At 44.5% G+C, this 18,955-nt stretch overlaps 1 protein-coding gene across 1 annotated transcript in view; it reads left to right on the top strand.

Annotated features, from left to right (window-relative positions):
• LOC135905815 (putative sodium-dependent multivitamin transporter) overlaps positions 1 to 18,955 on the top strand; it is a 103,705-nt gene that overhangs the window by 37,843 nt on the left and 46,907 nt on the right. The window lies entirely within an intron of this gene.

Raw genomic sequence — 18,955 nt, 5'->3', positions numbered from 1 at the left:
CCCCGAAAAGACGGTAGTCCCGGGTTCGAGTCCCCTGACTGGGAAGAATTTTTTTTTCAACTGCGAGGTTTTCCTTTTCAGGAACCCATATGGGTTTCCTTTGTAGCTATTGCTACGAGTGCGTGTATGTCTGATTTTTCCTTTATTAATAATGTGTGTGTATGCAACAATGTGGGTGCTGAGAGCAAGCTTTAAAAAAATGCGTGCGATATCCCCAACAAAGAATTTAATGTTTGCAGCATTTTTACAAAATATTACGTTCACAGGTTGGCAGGTATGACATAGAGTACAACAATAATGTACAACATTTTTGCTGTAGATGCCATATTCATAACGTCTATTTTCGGTCTACTTAAATCGTATATTTAGAATTTGGCCCACCCTCAGCTTGATCAAGTTACATAGGTACCGCCCTCTGAGTTAACTATAATTAGGGGCTATGGTAGATGTGCATGATATACCTACTCAATGCATTGTGACAGATATGTTTAGGGACTATGTTGTGAGGCATGCATATCCTTTTACCTCTAAGTCTTGCTACAGGTTGCCCGACAAAAGCAGAAAAGCTTTGCCCACCTTTATTATTATGCTTTCATGTAGACATCTAGCATCTGTGCCCGCTTAGACTCTATGTTCTTAATTAAATTTTCCTAAGTATTCACTATAGTGTATTACATTATTGTATATTACATGTTTTTCTTTGTTTTATTTTTTTGAGGGGGTATTCATTTCTGTAATACTACAGAGAAAGGGACCTCAAAACAAAAAGCCACGAAAGGTGGCTTATAAGTGTATGAAGCTTGGAATTCTACATTCCATCTCCTAAAGCGCTACCAGTAGTAAAACATTTCTAATTGCCTTTTTCACACGCTAGCTGCCATATACATAGACCCATTATGAGAGTATGTTCTTTTTTTCTTCTTTTGTCTGACTTTTGCTGTTGAATGTTCTACTTGTTAGTTCAGAATTTGTTATCTTGCCCCCTCACGCAATACTCCCCCTGGAGCCAATGAGCTATGTCTATATAAATAAGTAAATTCCTGAAGCATGCAACAAACCATGCAGCACAACATTTAAATGTTGCCAGGTTATAATGCTTCTCGAGTACAGTTCAGTATGGAGCTTGAGGCTCATCTCTTCAGAGATAAAGAAATATTGCAGGTTATGAAAATGTGGCCCTACAAACTACTGGTTACGCATGTCAGTCAGGCTGTTGCAGTGGTCACAAATGACAATGTAACCGAAAGCTGGGCATGCTTGGCCCTTTTTGCAAATGACACAAGATAAAGCTTCAACGCTGCTATTCCTTCTCTTATAACAGGAGCATCCCTCTCATCTTCCCCTCTTATTATTCTGTCAAATTGCCAATATGAATGACTAGTAGAGACTTGGTTACAAGGTTGACTGCTGAACTTGGCTTATGTGGGCCTGAATAGATAGTGGTACTCTTGAAGGAATGCTGTATATTGCGCGCATCTTAATATGGTCAACCTAAAATATGCAATTGTTTGTGACGTTCTTAGGGAAACAACGTATTGTGCTATGAATAATGTATAACCGGTTCCCTAAAATGAACCAGAAGCAACATTTCCTCTCCTAACAAAAGGGGTTATTTGTGCTTAGAAAGAATTGTAAGAAAAGCCAGCATGGGAGGCAGCATTTCTCAGCATGAAACAAACTTCATTCGTTGGTTTTCGTTCATTGGTGCAATGGGTTTTGGAGCCCATACAGCTTCCTTGTTCACACTTAGGCAGACAAGCTTGTAGGCTGTGCTTCGGCAATTTGTACAGCACACTGACAGCTCTGGTGTGGGCCTCATCCATGGGCTGACTGACGGCACCTTCCACGGCGCAGATGACTTGTGTCGGGGGAGGCACCAATGTTGATGTTTGTTTTCTTGTGCAAAACAGAACAGCAGTCCTAGGTTTAGAGTAGTTGTGGGAAGACAAGGTAAACATAACTTCCATGGCTTGGGTGGGCTCATTTATTTTGGGGCATAAAGCGTTTTTTATTGCAACTGTGCTTCCCTAGAGACGGGGTGAAAATGGCATAAAATTCTGCATTCGGGAACTCCTGAACAATTATCTGCTGTAGTTAGTGCTTTGCGAAAAATGCACCGTCTACCGATTGGTAGAAGGTGCATTCTTCTGTCACTGATTTTCTGTTGGCGTGGTTGTACTCATGCTGTCAGTAATTTCTTGGCTTGCCAAATTATCTAGAGGCACGCTGATGCTACCAATGTCTGGACAATGTCTGGACAATGTGCAGACGTTTCAGGATGAGGTTTTTTGCTTTGAAAGTGTTGCTGAATGGTAGCTATCAGCTAGCTATTCTAGATATTAGTGAAACAAACTGGCCCATCTTGCTTACGTCCTATCCATAGTTTTGTGGGAGTTAGTCAAAGATTTACAAAATTGATCTCAGTGGTAACATGATAGTCGCTTCATCAATGACCACAACCTTACCATGTTACTAGAAATAGATGAATTTTAGTCATACCTTTGACAAAATCTCCTACAGAACTTATAGGTAAGGCGTGTTGAACGAGGCTGACTGGTTGGTCTCAGTGGCGTCCAGAATAGCGACCTGTATGTGCCACATTTCCTTCAACCAGACTAGCAAAGCAAAAAACTTTATACTGAGAAGCCTGTGCTTGAAGACGTTGGTAGTGCAAGTGTGGGGGCTGAAGATGATTTCGGCCATCCAGGAAGAAATTACTTGAATCAGGAGTTCAAGAATTCTGACAGAAAATTAAGGACTTTAAAACTGTCGCATTCTTCACACGGCATCAACTAGACCAGGCCATTTTTTACGTCTTTCTGGGGATACAGCTTCATATCAACTTCACGGTGACGCTAAGGCACCGCCTGTACGAACAGTTGCAAGTAAGCTTGACGTATTAATATCAAAATACCCAATAAAACCAAGACGTTATCTTCAGCTTGTCTTCTGCAAGCTCACTAACTCTGAAACTATCACTTGATGCAAAGGCCTGACTTTAACACTGCAGAATGCTTCACCTGATTCTGGCAAAAGTAACCTGCACCGTAGACCATGCCATCAGTCAGCTCCTTCTGAAGGAAGAAAAAAGGCCCACGAGCGTATCTACCACGGTGTAACCCAGGAATCTGTGTCTGCTCCGGAATCTGAGTTTTTTCACCTTGGCATTAGCAGTGGCCACAATTTCACCCTTATGAAGCAATGCACTAACAGGTTCAAACTTGGGTTAATGCTTTATTCTGCATGATTTTGTGGACAAAAAGTGATGAATGGAAACCCACAGCGACTAGTGAACCTGTACAGGGGTTTGTGTCATTAAGAAGTCTGAAACCCATTTGCATAGGTTAATGATCACAAGGCACACTTGTGCTGTTGCTTTAAACAATACCATGCACTTCTTCAAGGAATGGCATAAATCATCTAGCTGTATTCAGCAGCATGTATGTATACTGCCCTTATAATTTTGGTTAAAAGTAAAGAAGGTAGGGCAGATGAGGCCATTTAAAACTAGTGGGAGTAATCTTGTCTTTAGTAGATCGTTGCTCAAAACATCTGACAATTTCTTCTTTTGGAAAGTATGAAATTATTGTAAATTTAGCTGCTGTCAACTTATTTTGTATAAACATTTTGTCTTATGAATATAGTATTTGTATTTAAAAATTCAATCCTAGAGTTTTAAATGCTAAAGTCACAATTTGATTACGAGGCATGCTGCAGCGGGGACTCTGTATTATACATCAAACAGTTCATAACTCAAACCCTGATATCTCGAAATATCAGTCAAGTCAAATTTTTTCCCGGCTTGGTGTTAACTGTATGTATATGTCTTTTCTTATCCCAAAATTCTTTGGCATTGTGCTCCCGATATTTCGAAATCTTGACTTAAAATGTGCAGGGAAAAAGTCATCACCCAAAGGTTTGCATACTTTATGCGACACTGCGATATTGCCAAAAAATGACAAGATCGCAAGTTTGTAGACAATTCCGCTTCATTCTACGCCACTCTTACCTACTGTTTACGTGCGGCTGCGATATCATTCATAATCTTGGCGGAGTATTCCTCTGACCAATTAAAAAAAAATATCCGAAGATTACGATACTCCCTAATGCGAAATTTGAGCGCAGCTCTATACGTGTTTCCATTTCGCGATATTTTGAAGCAAAGAATTTGAGAGAGACATGTAGGAGAGTCGGTAATGGTCGAAAATCTGATCTGCGGATCATGCGAGCCGGCGTTTATACATGACTCGTCAAAGGTTCCAGTGTGACCGCTGGTGCCGCATGGCTTCCAGAAAGTACTATACAATTCGCATAGCGCATACAATCAGATTAAGAAACAATCTCACACAATAACAACCAAAACAAGCGCGAATGAGACCGACCCAACAGAACCAAACAGGCGCGGGCGAGAGCTGTGGCGCGAGCAGACGATAGTACGAAATGAGCGGATCGGCTGAGACCAGACACGAGTGCGCATCGAGCCGTAAGGAGGGTCCGCATGACACCAGCATCGCGTGCGCACGTCACTGAAGGGGCCGCCCTCATTGGTCTCCGCCATTCGCGGCTCGCGTCCTTCGTCTCCCACTCCAGCGAAGGGGGGCGGAGCTGGTTACGAGGCCGACGACAACGCCGACGCCGACGACGACGCGAAACCCAGGAACGGACGCCAAAGAGCTGCGCTCTAAAAATGCGATGAGCACAAGAAGGCACATACGACCTCCACAACATGCATGCTCACATGTGCGCGGCGAGTTGTCAGCTTGCTGTGCACTGTGCGGACCGGCGCACTACGCCACGCTTCGCGCTGCACCAAATGTTTGGTATGTTATAGGTAGTATTTTCTTTATTGACGAGTTCAGGGCTTCAGTTTTGTTACAATGCCTTTTTCTATGCCGTTTCTAATCCCTCTTCGTCAGTGGTCATAGTGATCTCCAGCCAAATCCAGCCAAAAACAGTGGAATTTAGAGTGGCACGTAATCAAGCGGGAGGCATGGCTACAAAATCTCGGCCCTTGGGCAGTATTTTCAGTTGCTTACTTTTTTTGTCATGTGAGGAGTTTCGCGATATTTTGTGGGATTAGGCTTTGGACGTGTCAATTAATATTTGCGACAGTGCTTGCTATGATATCTGCAAGAATTTCTGTTGCCCAACAGAAATGCCCAACATGTCGGGGGCCAAATTGTACAACACCGTGCAAAAGTTATCTGCCAAAAACTACAGCTTCTGGTATATTTAGCTTTTGCAAGAAATTTAGCGGCTGCTGGCACCTACGTTGAAAGGCTTTATATGGTATTCGCATGGCCAGGGCCTTCTACTTTTGTGAGTTTGCTTATCTCAAAATTTCCCCTGCTTTTTATAACTTCAAGTTCACGGGATCCCTGGTCTCCTTTAACGTGCACCCAACGGACCTTACATAGGGGTTTTCACATTTCCCTGCCATCGGCATGTAGCCATTGTGGCCGGGATTCAATCCCATGCCCTCTGCCTGAGCAGCGCAACGCCAAAGCCAGTACACTAGAGTATTTACTTTGATGGCAGAAGGGTTTCGTTTCTCAATAATTTATTATCTCAACCTCGCGGTGTTGTTTTTAAAGGTATTTAATGCTTGTATTCTGTTGCTTCACTACAAGTAATTATTGTTGATTAAACGGTTGTCCGTCTTTTTCCTAGAACACTTGTTTCGATAGCCTGCTAATTATGACAGCTTATTCCCCCACAGTAATTCATATTTTCTTGAATAATAGGCATTGCATGCAAGCACATATTTTTCAATAAGATTCGTTCATTATCTCCTGTGCTCGGAATGCTGAACCTTTATTATCTGTGTGAACATAAGCAAATTTGCCTGTGTGCTAACCTGTTGCATGAGTGAAGATAAATTATTGGCTTTTCCTTTTCAGGTGCCCTGCTCGCTCTCGACGAACTACACGTTCCAGCTGTATTCTTTCGGCAGGCTGGGTGCATCGAAGTATCATTAGTCCAATAAACAGTGCTTGTAACATGTGCGACATACTTTTGCTTAAGACGGAGGACTTCAGGCTTAGTCAAAGCTCAAGTGGGTGTACATAAATACCTACGTAAAGTATACTTATTTTTTTCCCTTACAAGTACCTTCCAATACTTTGCCTGACATCTTCCACCCCAAAATTACGCTTTACTGTAGGTTTGTGAACAAACCATTACAGCAAAAAAGCACTGCGGTAAGACGAGTACAAGTAATCAAACATGTAATAAACTTGCAAGAATTACATTTGCATATTTGTACTAAATATGAAAATGAGGTACAGTCTTCTTCATGGTGCATTTTCTTGTAGGCCATACATAGGGAACGCACACGTGGGTCATACGAAACACGTTCGTGATTTATCACACCAGTGTTGGTAGTGCTAATCAATTTATGCCGAAAACTGTGTTAATCTTCGTATCAAGCAATGTACAAGGCAAACCTACATGTGAAAGTGGCATCCTTGTTGCAGACGTACTTGTCTTATTATAATAATAATAATAATAAGAATAATAATAATAATCTTTATTCAGCATAGTTAAAACAGTATACAAAAAACGGAAGCGCCGAAGCCACAAGAGGGCTTGTGCGGCGACAACCGGCAGCCGCGGCAATCTACGCGACACACCAGAACTCCATCAGAAGCTGGTTGTGCATTTGGCACAACCATCACACATTATCAAAGATACACTGATAACATCAGTACATATTAAAGGTTCTCTAACGCTTGTACAGCAACTCTCAGTGTTTTGCGGTTGGACAAAGAAAGTACATCGTCCGGTAGTTCATTGAAGATAGCAGGAACATAATAGCGTCTTGTTGCTTTACCGTAACGAGTGCGCACTCTCGGTTTAAGATAACGAGAAACATGTCTCAACGGTACCGGTTTCGTATTTATGTGCCTGTATGCACTGCTCCAAAAATATTTAAGTACTACGATTTGTTTAAAAAGATTCTCGAAAGAAGGCAAACCGGCTGTTCTAAAGACACTGCTGGGCAAATTCTTCTGTGGCATGTGTAGGACGCTTGTAGCAATGTTTTTCAAAATCCTATTAACTCGACATTTCCATGTGAAAGAGCAGTTAAAAAAACAACACATACCGTATCTTAAAACACTATACCCCAGAGCCTGGGCGATTAGTTTTCTGATAGAAAAAGGCATCATGGTTTTTAAATTAAACAACAAACATGCAACACTTCTAAGTTTCTTACAAATGTGGCTCAAATGAGTATTCCACGTCAGATCACTGTCTATGTGCACACCAAGATACTTAACCGACTGGACGCTAGCTATAGGTTGACAAGAGCACAAAGAGCAATATGAAGGGTGTAAATATATGGAAGCGACGCTTGGTACATCTTTGTGCGGGTTACGAAAACAGACAAGTCAGGATTTGGTGCTATTTATTTGTATTAAGTTTGAGGCAAACCAATCACTAACTTTAATAGCGTCCTCTTGAAGGTTAGCCAGGGCACATGAAAACTCAGGGTTGCTTGACACTAGTAAAGTGTCATCGGCATAAAGGAATACGGCGGATGCTTTCACGTGGTCACATATATCATTCACATATAAGTTAAACAACAAAGGAGATAAGATAGACCCTTGCGGGACACCGCACACCAGACTTACCACGTCACTGCAGATAGGCCCAAACATGACTACTTGTGAGCGATTGTGAAGATAGTTTTTAATTAGTGACAAAAAAGGACCCCTAAATCCATATGAATACAGTTTAGAGATTAAAATTTGATGATTTACTGTGTTGAAAGCTTTTTTTACGTCCAAAAAAAGCTTAAATGCCACCTCATTGTTTTCCAGGCTTTGGTGCAGTAAATCAGAGAGATTTTCTAATAGCACCTGTGTTCCAGACCCACTAACAAATCCGTACTGATTCACACTCATTAGGTCATGTTTAGCAACAAATGCATTCATCACAGAAAGTACGTGTTTTTCTAAAATCTGGGATATGCAGGAAAGAACAGAAATAGGGCGGTAGTTGGCAATATCATTCTTTTTCCCACTTTTGTACAGAGGAATAACGCGAGCATTCTTCAGTGAATCTGGCCATGTACCAGTTGCAATTATGCCGTTTAAAATAAATAGCAGAACATGTTTCAGAGCTGTAATGTTTCTTATCAGATCAGCTATGAAAATGTTGTCAAGTCCGGCGGATTTATTACGTTTCAGACTAGACAAAATGCTGAAAAGTTCAGATTCTGTCATAAGAGGAAGGAAGGCTGATGGCGATACACTGTTTTTAATCTTTGTCGAGCTCAAACTTTGGACTGCGACCCGTTGCTCAGCCGAAAATACGTTATTGAACTCATTAGCCAAAATAGGCGATACTACGCCGAAATTATGCTCCACCGTTTCTTGGACGGACAAGTGTATGTTACCACGTAACTGGTTTATCAGAGACCAGGTGTTCCTTACGTCGCGACGAGTGTTGTGAAACTGCTGTGCAAAGAACTTCCTCTTTGATAAGCGGATAAGCGCAGTTACCTTATTTCTGATGCAACGATATTCTGCTCGAAGTTTGTCATTTTTTGGCGCCCTGCGGCATCGAGACCAGAAAGTGTCCTTTTCTTTGATAGCAGCCAGGATTTCCGCAGTCAGCCACTGGCAGTCAAGTTTACGTTTCTTCACAACCAAGGTTTTTTTGCACACTTTCTTTATTTCGCCTAATATCGTGACCAAGCTATCGTACGCAGTGTCGTTACTGTTATGATGAGTAAATGAATCCCAATCATATTCAGTGACATGATTATCGAACTTTTTTTGGTCTAGAATCGTCACAACACACCTGGTAGAGTTAGCGGGCTGCATAGAGTCTGTTTTCATAAGGCGACACGCAATGTAATAGTGATCTGCCAGTTTCTGTCTGATTACAGCTCCGGTCACTGAAGAAATGTCCGACGCACGGACGTTAGCGTGGTCAATGCAAGTAGTAGTAAGGCGACTATTAAGAAATTCTTCTCTAGTAGGATCGGCGATATGTGGTTCAATGCCAAATTCTGCGAGTACTGTTAAGTAACTTTCAGTGCCATGGCGATCACCCTTCATCAAATCGATATTGATGTCCCCTATCATGCACACGTTTTTAGCAACAAAGTTGGTTTTCAGTATAGTTTGTAATTCTTCAATAAATCCCAACACATTTTGACCAGGAGGTCGGTACATAGCAAGAAGATAAAATGAAATACCACGACAGGATACTTCAAAGGCCATGACCTCCGCTGTGCCGAAGGAAACGGTAACCTCGGAGATCATCAATGATTCCTTGAAGTATACCGCAATGCCACCACCCCTGCTGTTGTTGCGTGTAATGAAATAGGCATGGTAACCAGGAAGCCTAAATACATCGGTTAGAGTGTCGGTAATGTTAATTTCCGTTAATACAAACACGTCAACAAAGTCACTGAGAGCACAGGCCGTAACCGCAAATTGATCCCAGTGTTTCCTGATGATCCGAATATTAATGTGAAGAATGGTACAAGAACAACCCAACGCTGGCTGAAAGGTCTTAACAAAGGAGTCGAAATCTGGAAACGACATACTCTTTTGCGAGGAACTACAAATCTTAGGCCATCTTATCAAGGTCGCTTACAGACGAAATTTTTAGAGCAGTAGCACCCTCGGTCTTCCTCGCAAATATTTTCCCATTTCGCACCCAGACAAATTTAAATCCCCTTGCTTTGCCTTGAACCCTAGCCCTCCAAAAAAGTTCACTGTTCGCACGAGTCAGGTTCTCACTGAAAAAAATGTCAGGAATCTGTTTGTTTTCGGCCAACGCCCTGAGTCGAGCCCTTGCCTGCACCCATTTATCTCGCAAGTCTGGTGACGTGAATCTAGCCAATATCACCGGTATTTTTCCCTGGCCTCCTGATAAGCGGTGAACAGCACATACCTGTTCCGCCGTATGGTCATGCAAATTAAGCTTCACAGCCAGGTCCGACAAGACTGCCGGCAAGTCCTCATTTGCCGTGACCGGTAATCCGCTTATTTCCAGGTTAGCTCTGCGAGTATACTGTTCACTGTCATTTAGTTGCGATTGTAAGTGACTGATCTGTTTTGCCTGCTCAGATACAGTTTCCTGAAGGCAAACCACTTTCTGATCAAGTCTCATCGTTGCTTGCGAGTTGCTATTGCACTGTTCAAGAAGCTTGTCGTATTGTGACGACATGAACGTGACTGATATTTTTAACTCAACAGTTGTGGTCTGCAGAGACTGACAAGTGAGCGTCAGCTTATCAACGTGTATTGGTATCAGTGCAAGACTGTCAATTACGTCTTTTAGAACAAGGATAGCTGTCAGCTTGTCTTCGAGGGAAGATAACCTTGCCAATATGCCTGAAGAGCTGTCCTGCGACAGCTTCCCAGAAGCGGCAGTGGCTCTAGAGTCTCCGCGACATGTACGACAACGCCATTTCTCACGTTTCGCAGACCCCATTGACGTGTATGTCGACTCAGCAATACCAGAACAGTGCTGCCCAAAATGATAAGACAAACTGCATTCCGCACAAGTAACGCTACATTCATCTTCAAAAATCGCATTGCATAAACCACACTCTGCACTGCTATCAGTCATAGTACCGGATCAAGCACTGTACGAAAAAACGCTTTGCAGTCAGCGGCGGAAAAAAAATCTATATGTATGTATATATATATGCAGCTCACCTGCCAACAAACAGAGTAACATTCAGAGCACTGCAACAGATTGCCGCTGACTGCAGGGTTGCAGTGGCTCGCGTAGCCTTTTGTAGCTGCTGCCGGCTCCAGTAGCGCCTCCCGGTGGGAACTTTCTTGTCCTTTGCTCGCGTGGTTCCCCTGGTATGAAGCGGTGAACAGCAACGGCCTGATGATAGTGCAATCTTGGTGACGGTAATAACTTGAATACGGTTGTCGCTCCGTCCCTCACTTCAAGACGCACGAGTGGTCATTCGATGAATGCTGCCAACAAACAGAGTAACATTCAGAGCACTGCAACAGATTGCCGCTGACTGCAGGGTTGCAGTGGCTCGCGTAGCCTTTTGTAGCTGCTGCCGGCTCCAGTAGCGCCTCCCGGTGGGAACTTTCTTGTCCTTTGCTCGCGTGGTTCCCCTGGTATGAAGCGGTGAACAGCAACGGCCTGATGATAGTGCAATCTTGGTGACGGTGATAACTTGAATACGGTTGTCGCTCCGTCCCTCACTTCAAGACGCACGGGTGGTCATTCGATGAATGCTGCCAACAAACAGAGTAACATTCAGAGCACTGCAACAGATTGCCGCTGACTGCCTGATTGTAATGCTGATGTAATACTGTTACTGTACTGTAATACTGTAATACTGATTGTAATGCTGATTTGTAATACACAAGTGTACGAAATAGGTGAAAAAAGTAAATTATATTAAGCGACAGCAATACATTCTGAAAGGACCTGGTATGAATGTAGCAAAACATAGGTCTGAACAGGGGCAAACAGGTCTGGGTTATATAGGGCAGGATTAAACGGTTCAGGATTATACAAGACTAAGCAGGATATGAACTGGTCAAGATTAAACAGGATTTAAACCAGTCAGGTCTAAACAAGATTTAGACGGGTAAGGTTTAAACAGGATTTAAACAGGTCAGGACTGAACAGGATCATACGGGGTCCCATTCCATAACCCTATTTGGTGAAACCCGTTTGAAAACAATGAGGATTTTCTAGAAAGGCGGGCCATTCTCATACGTAATGAATTCTTGTCACGCAACCAATATTTCGCGCGATGCTAATTTTCCCATGAAACACGCACATGTATATTTCTCTTGCTTAATGTAACCAAAACACTAGCAATAATTTCTGGCGACGAATGCCGGCGTTGTGCGAAGTCACTTCAGCATGCATAAAATGGCATGCTAATTTTGACAAATTAGGTCATTAGCCTCTGACTTCTCACTTTTTCTTGAATTAACAGTTTGGTGTTGATTAAGGTCTCGTGTTAGTATCAAAGAGGCAGATCTATTATGTGCGTGCGTCTAAATTTCATATTGTTCTCGTTCGTCAAACAATCGCCTACATATTGCCTGTAATGCACTGCTTATCTCCGTCTTCTGATTGAATTGGAACTAAACTGACTAATCAGGGCCTCAGAATATGCTTTGGATTACCTCACTCAACATCATTTCACCAACCTCACTATATCTGAAGCCAGGGAACCACCTGTCAAGCTCCACGCCCTGTGGAAACTTCGATATTTCATCAGGTTAACAACGCAACTCAACTCTCAATAGTCACTCATGGCAGATTGTTCTCTTTCAAAAATGTGTATGAATATGCGGTTTATTAGGCTTTAATTATCCGCCCATTATTTCCCAGCATAGTCAATGATCTCGTCCAAACCTCAACTTCTCTCCCTGGTATTTCACCGTACTTTCTGTAGCTCTCACAATTCGAGAAATCGACAAAAAATTTTATCGCGCTAGCGTTAAGGCACTTGTTCAGCGGAAGAGGAGGCGGTGCTCACGGAGTGTCGAGAAACCCATGTCACAGTCAACGCGATGGCTCACAATCATCTAAATTTATGAAGTACACGATTTTAGCTTTAAAGAAAAAAATTTTGACATTCTAGGATTCCAACTGGATCCGTCGGGTTGGCAGTTGGACTCGCGATTCAGATACGCTACCACTTCACCGCACAGGCAAGCTTACAAGTGCGAATATAACCTTAGGTTTATATGTATGCAGTGCGGCGTTTGAAATGAAGCAGTATTTGACGATTGTTGGCTGTCAGTCTTGGTATGTTGTCACCATATAAAAAAAAACAGCGATCTGCTGTTCCCCAACCTAAAGTTGTATTCGACAGCTGTCAAATACCACCATGCCGCTGCTGCTCTTATGTGGATTACTTTGGCATCGGTTTGCAGGTATCAGACAAATAAACAAAAACAAAAAAGTTCAAAGCAGAATGTGCGTAATGTTCACAAGAATCGTCCTTCAAAGCGCCGTTATTACCACAAATATTGGTGCCGAACTCTGCAGATTCATATGACTTTCTTTAATAGAACAACTGCAATAGCCTCTATGAAAGCATCAGCAGGCGTTGCGGTAGTAGTGCTGATTTCTACCTTGCAGACCCATGTTCAATCCACATGGCGCTTTTCTTGGCAGATTCTCTCACGTGTGAGAAGCATTTTCGCCCATCCCACAAAAACAAGTGACAGCAAGCAGCGCGTCCCCACGATCACGCGACTTCTTCAGCTATGCATTGTCGGATCATGTGCAGAGCTACGTTTACTGAGCTGCGCTGTCTTGCACAGTTGCACACTGCGCTGTCTTCCGCAGTGTGCAACTGCGGCTATAAATACATTCCCCTGTTATCAACAAAGGAATCTTCTTGTCGCCACCACCGTATTCAATCCGCTCGCTACATGGTGTCAGAAGTGTAGCTAGCTCAGGCCACCATGACCGATCTACGCCCGCCTGAGCCACAGCAAGTGGGCGACAGCGCCGCGGTGTCTTGGCAGACATTCCAGCAGCCCATCGCGCTGCACCTGATAGCAACTGAGCCCACGAAGCCACGCAGTAAGGAGCAGAAACGTTGCAGCCCAAGAAAAAATTGACCTGTTCAATACTCTGAACCTATCAACGAAGGAAGCTGAAGACTACGACTTTTTGGCCAAAGCGTTTGAAAACTACTGCTTGCCTAAGTGTAATGAAACTTACGAGCGATATGTGTTTCGCTCGCGTCGTCTGGCACATGGAGAGCCATTCGAACAGTTCCTTCGGGATCAAGAGATCAAGGGAAGAGATCAAGAGATCAAGGGAAGCAAGAACGTGCAACTTCGGGGATTTAGGAAATTATATGCTGCAGGATTGAATCGTCTATCGCATTTTCAACCTTTCCCTGCGAGAAAAACTTCTTCGAAAGACCTGACCATGGGCGCAGCAGCGGAATGCTGCAAAGCTGAGGAACTTGCCGAATCGCAAAATAGGGCGTGAACGGGGGAAGACAAGTTTGAACCTGTTCCACGAACACAAGGTAAAGCCGGATGCCAAAAATGCCGGTACTGCAATTCCTCGCACGTGCTAAGGAAGTGTCCAGCATACGGCAAAACACGCAACAAGTACACGAAGCCTAATCACTTCCCCACCTGCTGTACGAGCAAGTGAGCAGCCGTTGATGACGTGGTCGAAGGACAGGAGAGTGACAGTGACTTCGACCTTCTGGTGATCGGGACAACGGAAAGTAAGCGTGGTCCCGAAAGTCGCGACTGTATTATAACAACGAGCATTCGGGGAACTGATGTGCAGCTGAAGGTCTACACGGGAGTGCAGGCTAACTTGTTGCCGCGTTCACTGTTCAAAAGGCTCGGAACTAGGCAGCAGCCGCACCCCGCGAGGAATATCCTGCGCCATTAAGGCACCGCCGAAATACCACAGTGTGGAAAGGTTCGCCTCGCCATGCAGTTAGACAAAGGGCGAGTGCTGCTTGAGTTCTTCATAGTAAAGAACAAGCAAGCCGTCGCGGGCCTCCGGGCAAGTGAGCAACTTGGTCTGGTCAACAGAGTGAACGTGGTCGACAGCAGCGAGGCATACGGAAGGTAAAATCAGGCTATTCACGGGTATTTGCAGGACGCGGCGCGAGTACATAATGATGCTGACAGAATCACCCGTCCTGGCTATCTTTAACCCCTAGCTTCCCACAACACTTTTGACGGCTGCGTCAGCATTTGCACTTGGATCAGTGCTTTTCCAACAACATGGACGAGACTGGTGCCCGGTAGGCTACGCATCGTGCTGACTCACAGAAGCCGAGCGAAGGTACGCCGCAATAGAAAGAGGACCTGGGTATAACATTCGGCTGTAAAAAGTTGAATGATTGTTATTGGAAGGCATGTCGTTATCGAAACCGGCCACCACCCATTATTGGCAATTTCAAAGAAAGAAATAGGCGACATGCCACCCCGTCTGCAAGGACTATTTCTTCGACTGCTGAAGTCCGAGTTTGAGTTGCAGTATGTTCTCGGCAACAAACTAATAGCGGCTGACACATTGTAATGAATTCCATCGCAGGACCAACCAAAAAAAGACAGAACGGATGTTGAAGTTCATGCCGTTTGCGCCCTGACTGTCGTTGGAACGACAGTCAATAGGAACGTGGCTATGAGGTCTATTCTTTTATATTTTATTTAACCCATCATTGTGAATATTCCCCGTGGGGGCCCTGAGCCCGTGTCGCATTAGACCTTGCTCGACGTACAATAATGTTGTATCCATCCATCAATCCATCATTCTGAATAAGCGTGAAGTCAATAGTTAATGGTTGTGTTGTCTAACCTCTCTGTCGTCTGTGCCTTTCTTATGTACCGAATTTTCACCTAGGCATTATCATCTGTTGGAACAACTGTTACAGGACATTCTTTTCCGTCCTTCCAACGACCACCTGCTTTTCCAACCTTCATATTGTAACTTTGCTAGCAGCTAGAATAGCACCGTGATGAATCATTATGCCCTTAACCTGCAGCCACTATGATCATAGGCGTATGCAGGGACTCAAGTGGAGGAGCCAAACTGCATTTCAGCACCTGCTCACCTCCATTTAGTTTCCGTTTCGCATGCTGTTCAAACAGGGATATTTAAACCGTAGTAATTGAGAAATAAAAGATCACCATCCAAACACTCCGCCCAGATGGCTAACCAGCGAAGCTGAAATGTGTGTCCCCGGTGGTAGGCTGCCGGATCGTTGGTATGCAGTTGCTGCTTGCGCTCGTCTGCGCGAGCCTATTATTGTGCCCGGGCTGCAGCATCGGCATGGCGTAGACGAGCTTATTCCCGGTTCTGCTAGCGACGTTGCTGATAGAAAGCGGCCTGCTCCTCAGGAGTACGTATGACTCGTGGCCTACCCGTTTCGGACCCGGAGAGAAACCGCTGTGCGCGCGCACGGCTGCGACGTAGCGCGACGGCGTCACTACTGGCGCAGCCAATTACCCGCCTCTCTTTCTCTTATTTATTTCGTGGATGTGCATGGGGTTGCACCGGAGGAGTTTTTGGCGTACGGGCGACAGACAGACGGACGGACGAATCGCCTAGTCATATACAGCTTCGATGTAAAAAGTAGCCGGTATAGTATGTAGTCTGTAGTAGTATACTGTAACGGAATGGATAGCTGGGCTAGTGGGTTTAGTTGCATCCTAACATTGCAAATCTTTAAACTGAGTGGACAGGACGAAGCGCTTCTAGTAGTACTAGTCGCATGTATGGATAGTATGTATGTAGCCGGTATAGTATGTGCAGTCACGCGAAATGCCTGGACAGCTGTAACTGCGGCTCTGTATATAGCTATTGGTCATCGCAGGGTGAGCAGTAACATCGGTATGACAGTCAACGGTAAAAAATACAGTGAAGTTAGTGGTTGATAGGCAGATAAAAACGGGAACGGTTGTTGGTGAATCAAATTCGGGCAATTGGGTCTCTCATCTTTTTTTTTTCTTTATGGGGTTTTACGTGCCAGAGCCACGATCTGGTTATGAGGCATGCGGTAGTGGGCAAATACGGAATAATTTCGACCATCTGGGCTTCTTTAACTTGGGCCTAAATCTGTCTATACTGGTGTTTTCACATTTCACCCCTGCTGCATAGTGAAAGTGATAACGTGTACAGAATACCGCATTTGCTGTGACGTCAGGCTGACGTTAGGAAGGACTGTTGTCTGGTCGTTAGCATCACCGGTCTGACTGTCAATGGTTTTCGATCGGCCGCTGTGGCTCTTAACCTAACTTCATCAACAGAGAGTTTTAGTTTAGGGGACGCAAGCGGCTCGCGTACGCAAGAACTAGTGGCGACGGTACTGAGCATGTGCAGACCCAGACGTAGAGGTCCGCGCATGCGCAGTACCGTGGCCCCTAGTTCTGGCGTACGCAACCCGCTTGCGTCCCTTAACTAAAACTTTATAATATGCCTGCCTCTGCGTAAATGGGTCTCCTCACCAAGTTTCCTGAAATCAGTTAACAGGCTCCGATGGAAAAACCTCTTAAAGAGACCGTGATAAATTGTCTTGTTACTAGAAATACACCAGGTATTTTTAGGTATCTAGTTTTGTCACCAGAGGCACGCTTGTGCACTCCTTCCCGCACCGACATGGTCTTGACAAGTTCCGTATTGGTCGCTACGGGTTCGAGCACACGTTGCAGCGGAACATAATTCATCAGTCATCAAGCTAGTGATCGTTGGTGCTCTGCATGGTGCCTGAAGGGAAGAAAGATTGACGACCCTGTAGTGACTGCTGCACACTGAATGCCCCCGATAACTGCCTCTGACCACTTCCATCTACCTAGCATTCAGCACTGCACTTGATTTAAAGCGTTAGCATTCTTTGGGTAGTTCACGCACTTGTCGGGGGCCATCTATCTATATTTGCAGGTTTCTATGTTTGCATCTATGTGTATGGGTATGTTACCTTTTTTCCCGCCTACCTCGGTCACTGGGTAGCTAGGCGATGTGAACATTTGAGCCGCTCTTCAACGAACCTGTTTCCAGTCCACATGGGTCAATATAAACGCGGGACTAGGTAGGTTCGAATGAACTCTTTGTCACCGCCTTCGAGTACTGGGTATGTGCCACTCAGTCTGTGCTAGTCTTCAATGAACCTCTTGAAGACAACTTTTGTCCCTGGGCATGTGCCAGTAGTGTGCAGATTATTATCTTGATTATCTAGGTATCTGGCTCTAGAAATGTACCACCCTACACTGTCAAAAGATATCCCGTAAATTTCTCCGATGCTGAGTACAACCAAGTACAGGGCCCAAGAGTTCCTCAAGGGCAGCAACCGGGCTAATTAGCAGACTGCTCCACAAATGCTTTGAGTGTGTGCCACTTTTCAATTAATGCATTTAAATTCAATGGCTTAGCGAGCTGCGCCATTATTGCATTGGGTATGTGCCACACTTCAATGAAGCTCTCGCCAGCATGGGCCACGGAGTATGTGCCACTGAGTGTGCGCCAAGCTAGGGAACAATTCTCAGCGTTCCCACGCACCGGCCCTCCATGCGTTTTGTCTCGGAGGCAAGCGCGGACTTCTCAGCAATTCCACTAGATGGCGCAGCGTGTCCAGAAAGAAGTGCGACGGAGTAGTCCGGTTGCCACATCATCGTGTTTCTCAGCGTTCGCAGGCACCGACGCGCCATGTATTTTGGATGCCATGCGCAGGCTTTGCACGAAGGAGGAGTCCCGCTACAGTACACGCTGTGCATATGGGCACGCGTGAGTGATCGTTAAAGATATTATACCGTTTCCTTGGCAGTCCTCATCGGATTGCCTTAGTAGTAGGATAATTTAGTAGGACAATCAAACTGCCGTAGGGCCAGCGCTGGTTTTCTATAGAGCCGCAACGGCTGCAACACCCCATTAAACATTTATGTTGTAAATAACGGATTTTCATTAGTTATGTGTAATTTAATGTCCCATTTATGATTGCTTTGAGCGGTTAAATTATCCGAAGCAAGTCTGTAGCAGTCAGAAACGCCGTAATGAAAGGCTCTGGGCCTAGTCAGGTAGCGTGGCGTTTGCTTACGTCTATAGTGCACAAAATAACGTTGTTTCACTCACTCACTCACTCACTCACTCACTCACTCACTCACTCACTCACCACCAAGGATAATTTAGCATGCGCCTAATTCTAAGTGCACGAGCCTTATCGCATTTCACGCTCATCAAAATGTGGCTCCCGTAGCCAGGAACTGAACCCGAGTCTTCATGTGCAGCAGCAGAACACTCCATTACCTCACTGCGAGTGCAATATGTAGGCTGATGTAAATTCCGCCTCCACCACAGTGAGAACAGCGCAACCGCGAGTCGAACCAATAACCTTTTCATGGGTAGTATTAAAATAATGCGGGTTTTGATCTTTCGACCCATCACAACATATCCGCTATTTAGCTTTGGCAGTGAACATGCTTCGCTGCTACAATTACGTGCATAGCACGAAATG

This window comes from Dermacentor albipictus, chromosome 5, assembly GCF_038994185.2.
Source record: "Dermacentor albipictus isolate Rhodes 1998 colony chromosome 5, USDA_Dalb.pri_finalv2, whole genome shotgun sequence".
Taxonomy (NCBI): Eukaryota; Metazoa; Arthropoda; class Arachnida; order Ixodida; family Ixodidae; genus Dermacentor; species Dermacentor albipictus.
Note: the sequence above shows the minus strand (reverse complement) of the source record. Positions and strands in the feature narration are given on the sequence as shown.